Source organism: Passer montanus, unplaced genomic scaffold, assembly GCF_014805655.1.
Source record: "Passer montanus isolate IOZ18808 unplaced genomic scaffold, ASM1480565v1 scaffold2, whole genome shotgun sequence".
Classification (NCBI taxonomy): Eukaryota; Metazoa; Chordata; class Aves; order Passeriformes; family Passeridae; genus Passer; species Passer montanus.
The window spans coordinates 630,917-639,523 of record NW_024366591.1 but is presented as its reverse complement, the minus strand read 5'-3'; the positions used below and the strand labels follow the sequence as shown (position 1 = coordinate 639,523).

Sequence of the window (8,607 nt, the reverse complement as noted above, 5' to 3'; positions counted from 1 at the left end):
CCACCCCTGGGGTTATTTAAAAGCTGTGTGAATGTGGCACTTAGGGACATGGTTGAGTGGTGGACTCAGAAGAGCTGGGTTAACAGTTGGATTCCATGACCTTAAGGGTATTTTCCACCTAAAAAATTCTGTGGGTCTGTTCTAGGGCTGGTCACAGGTTTTGTGTGCCATTGAAGGGGTGCCCTGCTTAAACCATAGGACTGAAGTGACTTTAGATGTTTTAACTTTTCCCTGTGTGCCAAGGACAGTATTTAAAAAGGTGTTTCAGATTTCTAAAGTAGTTTATAGTAGGAATCACAGAATTTTATCTCGAGTTTTCATGAGCCTTTCTGATGCAGCTGGTGAGGCAGTGAATCCTGGCTGCATCAATGGCTAGTGGGAAGGAGCAGAGAATTTGGGAAGTGTGTGTTAATGCTTCCCATGAATATTCTCAGCATCCAGTGATTCATGATTCAGATGTTTACTCAGTAAGAAGTGGTATCTATTTTTACTGACATTGAAGGGGGTTTCTTTTTTTAATAGAAACAATCTTACAGAAATTTTTTTTGGCAGCTTACAAATTATTTCAAAAAAGAAGACTTGGGCCAAACTTATCTGTAGTTGAGCAGAACTTATCTGTAGTTGCCCTTTGCAGGTGGAAGGAGGAGCTTCTCACCTCTCACAAAAATGTAGAGTTGGGTATTAGCTGAGATTCAACCAAGCATGGTGTAACAGGATGAGCTTCAGCACTTGGAGAGGAAAGCTGCAGCTGAACTTAAGAAGCAAGCATTAGAGTTGGGTGGAAAATGTGTTCTTCAAAATAGCTACATTTAATGTTTAACCATATTTCTCCTGAATTCATCTGGCTGAAATTTCCCAAGCTTAACTTTTTTTCATCAGACTACAGGACTTCATGAAGAACTCAAAGTGAATGTAAAAATACTTGAAAGCAGGTATTTCATACCCCCACCTCCTCTAGATATTCGTCTGCTCCTCTGTCTTCTCCATCTTCTAATGATGCATTACTGGACAACACCACCTGCTTGGTCTTGCTCAGTCTTTCTACATCTTCTGGCCAAACAGTGGGTGGTGTGATGGACTAAAGCTCCTACAGACTCAGTTGCCTGTAACGACACAACACAGAAAAATTATTTTCAAGTATCAAGGACTGATTCACTGTTTGGATAATTCATCTTGCAATTCAAACCTTTCCATTGTCTGTAGAAATACTGATGGGCTTGCAGGCTAAACCATTGAATTGAATCATAAATGGTATACTTAAAAAATATTGAATCACAGCTGGTGTTCAAGTACTACATGAAATTCTGTTTATGCCATTATTATCAAAATACAATTGGAGGTCAAACATTTTTGTATTGTTTTTTGGTCTTCTTTTTTGTAACCCCTACACAGCAGTTGTCTAGGGGTTTTTTCTAGTTTTTATTGGATTCATTTTTCAGTTTCCAAGTATCCTGTTGCCCTATCAGCTGGAATAGATCTGAATTACTAAAATCTAGAACCTGAAATCTTACTGTCAAATCGGCTTATTTTGGAAGTCACAGACAAGTTTTCCCTCCACTTAGAAATGGAGTTAGGCACTGCTTGTATATTCCAAAGTAGGATTTCAATGTCACAACTTGCATTACTTTATAACACTGAAAAGTTTCATGAATAGAAGTATACTTAGGCACCTGTCCTTGCTGACCTGGGGCACGGGAGCACCATGTGTTTCACACCCTCCCAAAAGCTGGCCAGCTGGACCTTGCCTGAATGTGTTTTGTAGTCTCCAGCAACACCTGCTGGACAAAACTGTTAACTGTGCATTGAATTTTGTCTTTGAAGTGTCTGTGTGCTGGTATGACACTCAACCCTGATTGTTAGAAGGCATTGTCTTGTTCTGCAGCAGTGACTCAGCACTCTTGCCAGCAGTAGCTCAGGTAAGAGTGTTTTCATTTGTCCATCCCCATCCCCCTTTGGTTGTGTAGGCTTGGAAAGGGCACCCTCACCGTGTGTCTGTGTATGTGGTTTGGGGTGTGACGTGTGCAGGTGTTTAATAAACCCCTGTGTGTGCTGCCTGCAAACATCCCTGCTGTAACTGGGCTTGGGGAGCCGGGTCTAAACATGGCCAGTGGAGTCAGATCAGGGCTGAGCCCTGCTGAGCCCTCCCTTCCTCCAGTGAAGCCTGGATCCCTCGAGGGAGCTGCTGAGCCGAGTGAAGGCTCTCTGCTCCAGAAACACGGCAAGAGAAAGCAGGAGGAAACTGGGCAGGACAGCACTCAGGAAACAGCTTCTGTCTGAGAGCTGGAACTGGATGGAGAGTCTATCTTCCCAGAGTATAATGGGATTGGCTAGGGGAAAGGGAGGTGCCCCGAGGAGAGAATATTGCTGGGCCTAATTAAACAGGAAGCAATTTATTATTGTTTAACACGTCGCTCAGAGATCTGAGCTTGTACACGCCTAAAAATGAACTTGAGATTCTGGATAGTCTTGAAAAAGCTGAAGCATTGGCTTCAAAGATCTTCCTTTTGCCTGTCATTTAACTCCCTTACAATACACAATATGAGCATTTAGCATGACATCTGAATTATCATGCTGGTCTAAACTGATTTCTCTTTGAGTCAAGATGAAAGCAGACTAAGTGGCCTGACTCTGATTAATGACCTCCTGTGTATTCCTCAGATGCTGCCAGACAAGGGAGCTAATGGACATAAAACCTGATGCTGTTGCTGAATTTATACACAGGAAGATTCTACGTGTTCAGCCTGCATCCTGATGGAGATCTTGTTCATCTATTGATTTACAGACAGCAGAAAGCACCACTAATGAAAGTATTTTAGGCAAGGTGTTTCACAGGATAGGGATGGGGGGACAGGAGAAACACCTGCTATTCCCAACCTTTAGCAGTCTCACCAGCCTCAGGTGATGTTTCTGCCTCTGCAGCTCTTTCCTCTTGCCTCTTTTCATTCTCATCTACTTAGATTCAGGGCAGAGTCTCCCCATATATTTGATCCATACCTTAGCACATGGGATTTTAAACTCCTTCTGATCCTGTAGGAGTCCAGGCTGGATTGATGGGCCAAGGCCACTGTATGAGGTTCAACAAGGCGAAGTGACAGGTCCTGCTCTTGGGTCACAGCCACCCCGGGCAGCGCTGTGGGCAGAGTGGCTGAAAGCTGCTCAGGGGAACAGGAGCTGGGTGCTGGTCCACAGTGGCTGAACACAAGCCAGAGTGGGTCTAGGTGGCCAAGAAGGCCAAGGGCATCCTGCTTTGTGTCATAAACAGGTGGCCAGCAGAGCCAGGGCAGTGATTATCCCCTGTGCCGGGCACTGGTGAGGCCTCACTCCAGTGCTGTGTCCAGACCTGTGAGCAGCAGCTGAGGGAGCTGGGGGTGTTTAGCCTGGAGAAAAAGAGGCTCAGGGAGGACCTGGTTGTTCTCTGCAACTGCTGAAAAGGAGGCTGCATCCAGGTGGGGATCAGCCTCTTCCCCCAGGTAACAGCAACAGGACAACAGGAAACGACCTCAAGCTGCTCCAGGAGAGGTTTAGATGGGACATCAGCAAAAATTGCTTCACTGAAAAGGTTATTAGGCATTGGAACAGGCTGTCCAAGGAAGTGGTGGAAGCACCATCCCTGGAAGTCAAAAAATATGTGGATGTGGCACTGGGGGAAATGGTTTAGTGGTGAACATGGCAGTGCTGGGTTAACAAGAGTGCCCAATGATACTGGAGGTCTTTTCCAACATTGAAGATTCCTTGATTTTGACTGACTTTCTTCTACATTAACCCTGCTTAAATGGCTTTTTCCACTGGTTATTTCTCTTTCCAGTTTCCACCCCATAAGATGGGTACTGCAGCACACATGGGATTGAATCTCCTCTTCCTCTCTGCAGGTAAGGTGTCTGTGGTATTTTGTTCTCTGTGGTGAATCCTGTAACTTGGTGAGAAATACCTTATCAGCTGAAAGTGTAGAGTAAGAAGTGTGTTACCAGGGAGGAACTGAAAGGTAACCTGATGTTTTACCCCTACATTATGTTTGTTTTCTGAAGTTTAAATAAAAATGCATGTATTGGGCACATGTGTATAAATAGAAAACTATAGTGAAATAGGTATGCCTTGCTGTAATCTCTTTAAAGATGACTCTGAAAGTCTTGGAAGTGAATGGAAAATTCTTCCCTTTTTTTTTTTATTTTTCTAGGGGAGACTAAACTGGCATTCTGATTCAGCATCTAATGCTGCTTGCTGTTTCACCTAAAACTACTGAAGTGTTTTAAAATAACAGAAAAGACAAAATCCTCATATGGCTTGAGGATTGGGTCATGCTATTATGTCAAATATACTTACTGCTTTTTACACTCTCCCCCAATGTTTCCTTGAGATATTCTATGGCAGGAGTAGTCTATTCAGAAACTAACACATAGATAATAAACCCCAGCATTTGCCTCAGTTTTATTTTCTCCTGAAACATTGCTGTGAAGTGGCAGACATTGGAAACACAGTTTGCTGCAAAGTTGCCTTAACGGTCTTCAATTTCTGTTTGCTTCCATTTCGTTTTCCTGTGGAGAATGAAAATGACTGTTCTAGCCAAGGCTGGGAAGATTTTCCCTGGGCTAACAATGAGCAGGGAACTGAAGTGCCGGAATTCTTTCCTTGATGTCAGTTTAACTGACTCAGTGGCATAAAACAAAATTAGTAACGGTTCAAGTGCGTAATCTTTCCTCTGGTTAGAACTTCCCTGACAAATACTTATTATTTGGCTAACAAGGAGTAATTAAGTTTCTGCAAAGAGGACCAAGAGAAAAGTGATTGACCCCTCAAGGCTGAGCCTCAGCAGGGTCTAACTAAAGCTCCTTCCTGAATCTGTGAGTCACTCTGTGAGACCGAGCCAGTCTTCCCTCCCCTCAGTCATGTTTTTAACTGTGGTGAGGAAACAAAATTACAATAAGCACAGACTTTAAATGAAGTTGCTGAGCTCTCAGATAACTTTCAGGAAAAGCAGAAGTATGTGAAGTTGCATCAGAACTTGCTTTTGTACCAGGAAAGCAATTTAGAGTTTATGTAGTGCTATCAAGGGTTTCTTGGATAAGTGTGATTGCTGTTAATTAATGGTTAGTGGAGTACATGTCAATCTTATTTGCAAAGGTTCAGATTGTAAAGTCTTTGATAAGCAAAGATCCAGATTAGCATATCAAAATAGAAGGGTTCCTTAAAATAACTCGCACTTTGGGTGTGGATGCAGTTAGTCCTGTAACTTTGTTAAAGCTATTTTGGGTAAGCATAAAAAACAAAGGTTTCATTCCACAGTAAATTTGCCTGAATATAATCTTCACTTAAATTGTTTTTTCTCAGTTTGTTCAATCCCATAAAAACACTGAGGATTTAAATATGAGTATGGCTATATTAAATAATGTGCTAGGTTTATGCACAACTTCTAAGTATCCTCTTGATTAACCTACCAAGTGCTGGAGCAGCTGAGACTTTATAAACCACTCATTTTAATGAAACATTTAAGTATGGGCTGCTAACCTAGTGACCTGAATGGGACTATTTATATTCTGAGTGGAAAACAAATCCTGTTCTGGCAAAGGATTTTAGCATGTCATTTAAATCAGGAGTAACAGAAGCCAGCAAAAAGAATGAAGAGAAAATGAAAAGCAGCACACAGGGTTTTAGTGGGTTGTTTTCTGGAAGATTTTTGTTTGTTTGTTTGATTGGTTGGTTTTTTTTGTTGTTGGTTGGTTGGTTTTTAGATGTGTGGGTGTGGTGGGATTTCATTGTTTTTTACAATTTGTGAAGCATTTAGTTTGGATTTTGTTTTTCCACTCTATTGTTTTTTACCAAAAATTCAAACTGCCAAAAAATCACTGAACTCTGTTCAAAGCAGATATTAAGTCTCTGCCATTAGAAGATTAATGTGTGAACTACATTAATTGCTTTTCTTTAGTGACTTTTCACAGAATCTAACTATATTTTAATGCACTTTAGGAAGGGTCTTCTGTGTTTGCTGGTGACCTTGTGGGTGCTCAGCTAGCAACATATCTGCATGTATAAAAGTTGTCTCTTTCCTTCTAAAGTGGAATAGCTGTCTTCTAATTGGAGACATGCCAATGTATTTTATGATGGCAGATGTTTCTGGCAATAACAGCAACTGTAATGTTAGCAAATCAGATTCATTAGGGAATTTTATCAAAATAATTTTATATGTTAATCATGTAGTTCAGAGTATCCATCTTGAGGAAAGAGCATAAACAATTATTTGTGGATTCCAAAGTCCTGAATAAATTATGGAGCAAAAGGTTAGGAAAAAGCAGGGGAAAAAGGCTGATAGGATATGCTCAGTGAATAAGGCAGACTGTTTGGGAACTCACTGTGCTACTTGGAGACTATAACATCCCTAAAGAATAAAAATCTGTGGATGATTCTAGCCTCCATCACATACAGAAAACCAATCTTATGATTTATCACCTATGAGAATTAGAATGACTTCCTACAGTGGGCTTTGCTGTCTGCTCACCTGCCCTGCTCCTGTACCCAGAGGATCAGTGGTCCATGCAAGTCAGGCCTGTGACTTCCCAGCTTGTGCTGAGCTTGTGCTGAGCTGTGCTGTCTGTCCAGCCCAGCCTCCAGGCCCACAGGGGACAAATTTCCCTGGCTGATTGTCCCACAGGATTTTTTTGGGCAGGTCCTATGTGGTACCTGCAATGACAACCCCTGCATGCCCTGTGCTTTGTCTAAAAATGGCAGCAAAGGGTTCTGGTGTGAACATGTTTTATGTTGGCCATAGAAAAAATGTACACGGTTATCTCCTTGTACAAAAATGCTGTAATAGCCTGAATGACCAAAATGGTGTAAATTTTCCATGGGCAGGATCTGTGTGACGTGCTGCACACCTGGTTGATGCTGGGCAGCCCAGGGTTCCTGAAGGAATGTAAGGTTATCTACACTGTTCTCTCCATTAGAATGCTGGCTGCAATAAATGGTATTTTAAGTGACACTTCAGAATCTGAGTGCCTTTTTACTGGAATCACAATAAATCAGCACCACCTGGTACAAAAGAGTTGTCAAACTGTACTGCCAGAACACTTTGAGTGCTATTTTTGTTCCAATGATGTAATTGACTGAAGACTAAAATTGGGCAAAACCTATTTTTTCCCCCTGATGTTTATTATGTGTCTTGAGCTTGGGATCCTAATGGTTCTGTGTGAAATCCGTGAAAATAAAACCTTCAAGTGATCATGGGCTGTGATCTGTGAATGACAGTCCCAGTGTTCAGAGCAATGTATGTGGGTTACAGAGAGACAGAAAAGTGTGAATTTTTCTATCAATTGCAGGAAATAGTGCATGCAGGAGTCCTATTTCTCATCCTCTGCCAGTCAGCAAGTGTTAGAGAGTTTTGTACCTTCTAAGACCACGTCCATCATCCCTCACTTCTTCTCCCCCATTGTCCTTTTCTGCAAAATAAGCACACAGAGATGCCCTCAGTGCATGGCTCCTGTTTGGGCCTAGGGCTTCAGTGCATTTGGGGTTTGGATCCTGGCTGTGTTGCTGACATGATTTATGGTATTTGCTGTTCAGACTGAAATGCTGAAGGCATCCATCAAGAGGTACAAAGAGGCCATTCCATTTCTCTCCCCAAAGCCGGTCTGAAGAGGTATTTTTGGCTAAGTAGACCAACCAACACACCACTTAGCCAAAAAACAGGGACTCACACGTGGAAAAAAGACCACTGAGATCACAGCGCATTCATCATAAACAATAATTTTCTTTTCCTACAACATGCAGAAGAAATTATGCAGAAATTGATTTTGTTTTAATAATCTCTGTTGATGTTCCTTCACAGCTGCTGCCCTCACCAGTGCTTATTGCCAACCCACAGCATTAAAGAAGACTGAGCACAAAAAAACTACACCAAACACCCAACGACTCTCAAAACCACCTTCCAACAACACAATTCCTTCCTCTTGATCACATTTTGTCTGGGTTCTGCCCTGGAGGCAGTGGAGCAGGAGGTTTTTTAGCTCTCCCCCTGCATTGGGATTGCACTACACTCTCTCCACCTGTGTGCAGCCTTCCTTCCAAGCTGTTTTTGGGGCAGAAAAATTCCAAGAGGAAAGCTGCTCTCCTTACTTATCCTGCTGGGAACATTGGACCTGACACTTTCATAAACTCCATTCACAGACTCAGCTGTGTTCCTGTTCTTGAAAACTCACAATTTTCTAGGGGGGAATTATTTGGAAAGACAGAATAAGTCTGTCAGTATAAGGCTCACTAATATATTCACAACAGCCTGTATTACCACGTAGTGCTTATTTTGTCTATCCAGTACCACATCACAACGAAAAGTCTGTTTTATTTACTATCTCATCTGAGGTGAAAACCCTGAACAGCGTCTTCACTGTGCTGAAGAACACTAAAGCGACAAACGTCAATTTATCCACCCACGTTACAGCGAGCCATCAGAAACAAACTGAAAGGGACAAGATCGAGCACTTGTCCATTTAACCGTGTGCATTTCCTAATAAGAATAAAAGGCAGACCTGCGGCAGGAGAGGACGCCGGGCAGGCCGCAGAAGGACGCGCTGAGGGGCGGTGAGGGCGCGGCCCGGGCCCGCCGCGTTGCGCGGCCGCCGG

The 8,607-nt window shown here is 42.5% G+C and overlaps 1 long non-coding RNA gene across 1 annotated transcript; it reads right to left on the bottom strand.

The window, feature by feature from the left end:
- Positions 1 to 344: 344 nt before the first annotated feature.
- LOC120501137 lies at positions 345 to 8,606 on the bottom strand. Its single transcript, XR_005627231.1, has 3 exons — positions 8,514 to 8,606; positions 7,376 to 7,427; positions 345 to 1,103 (listed from the first exon to the last, which is right to left on the bottom strand). It is a non-coding gene; the product is annotated as an uncharacterized LOC120501137 (long non-coding RNA).
- Position 8,607: the final 1 nt, after the last annotated feature.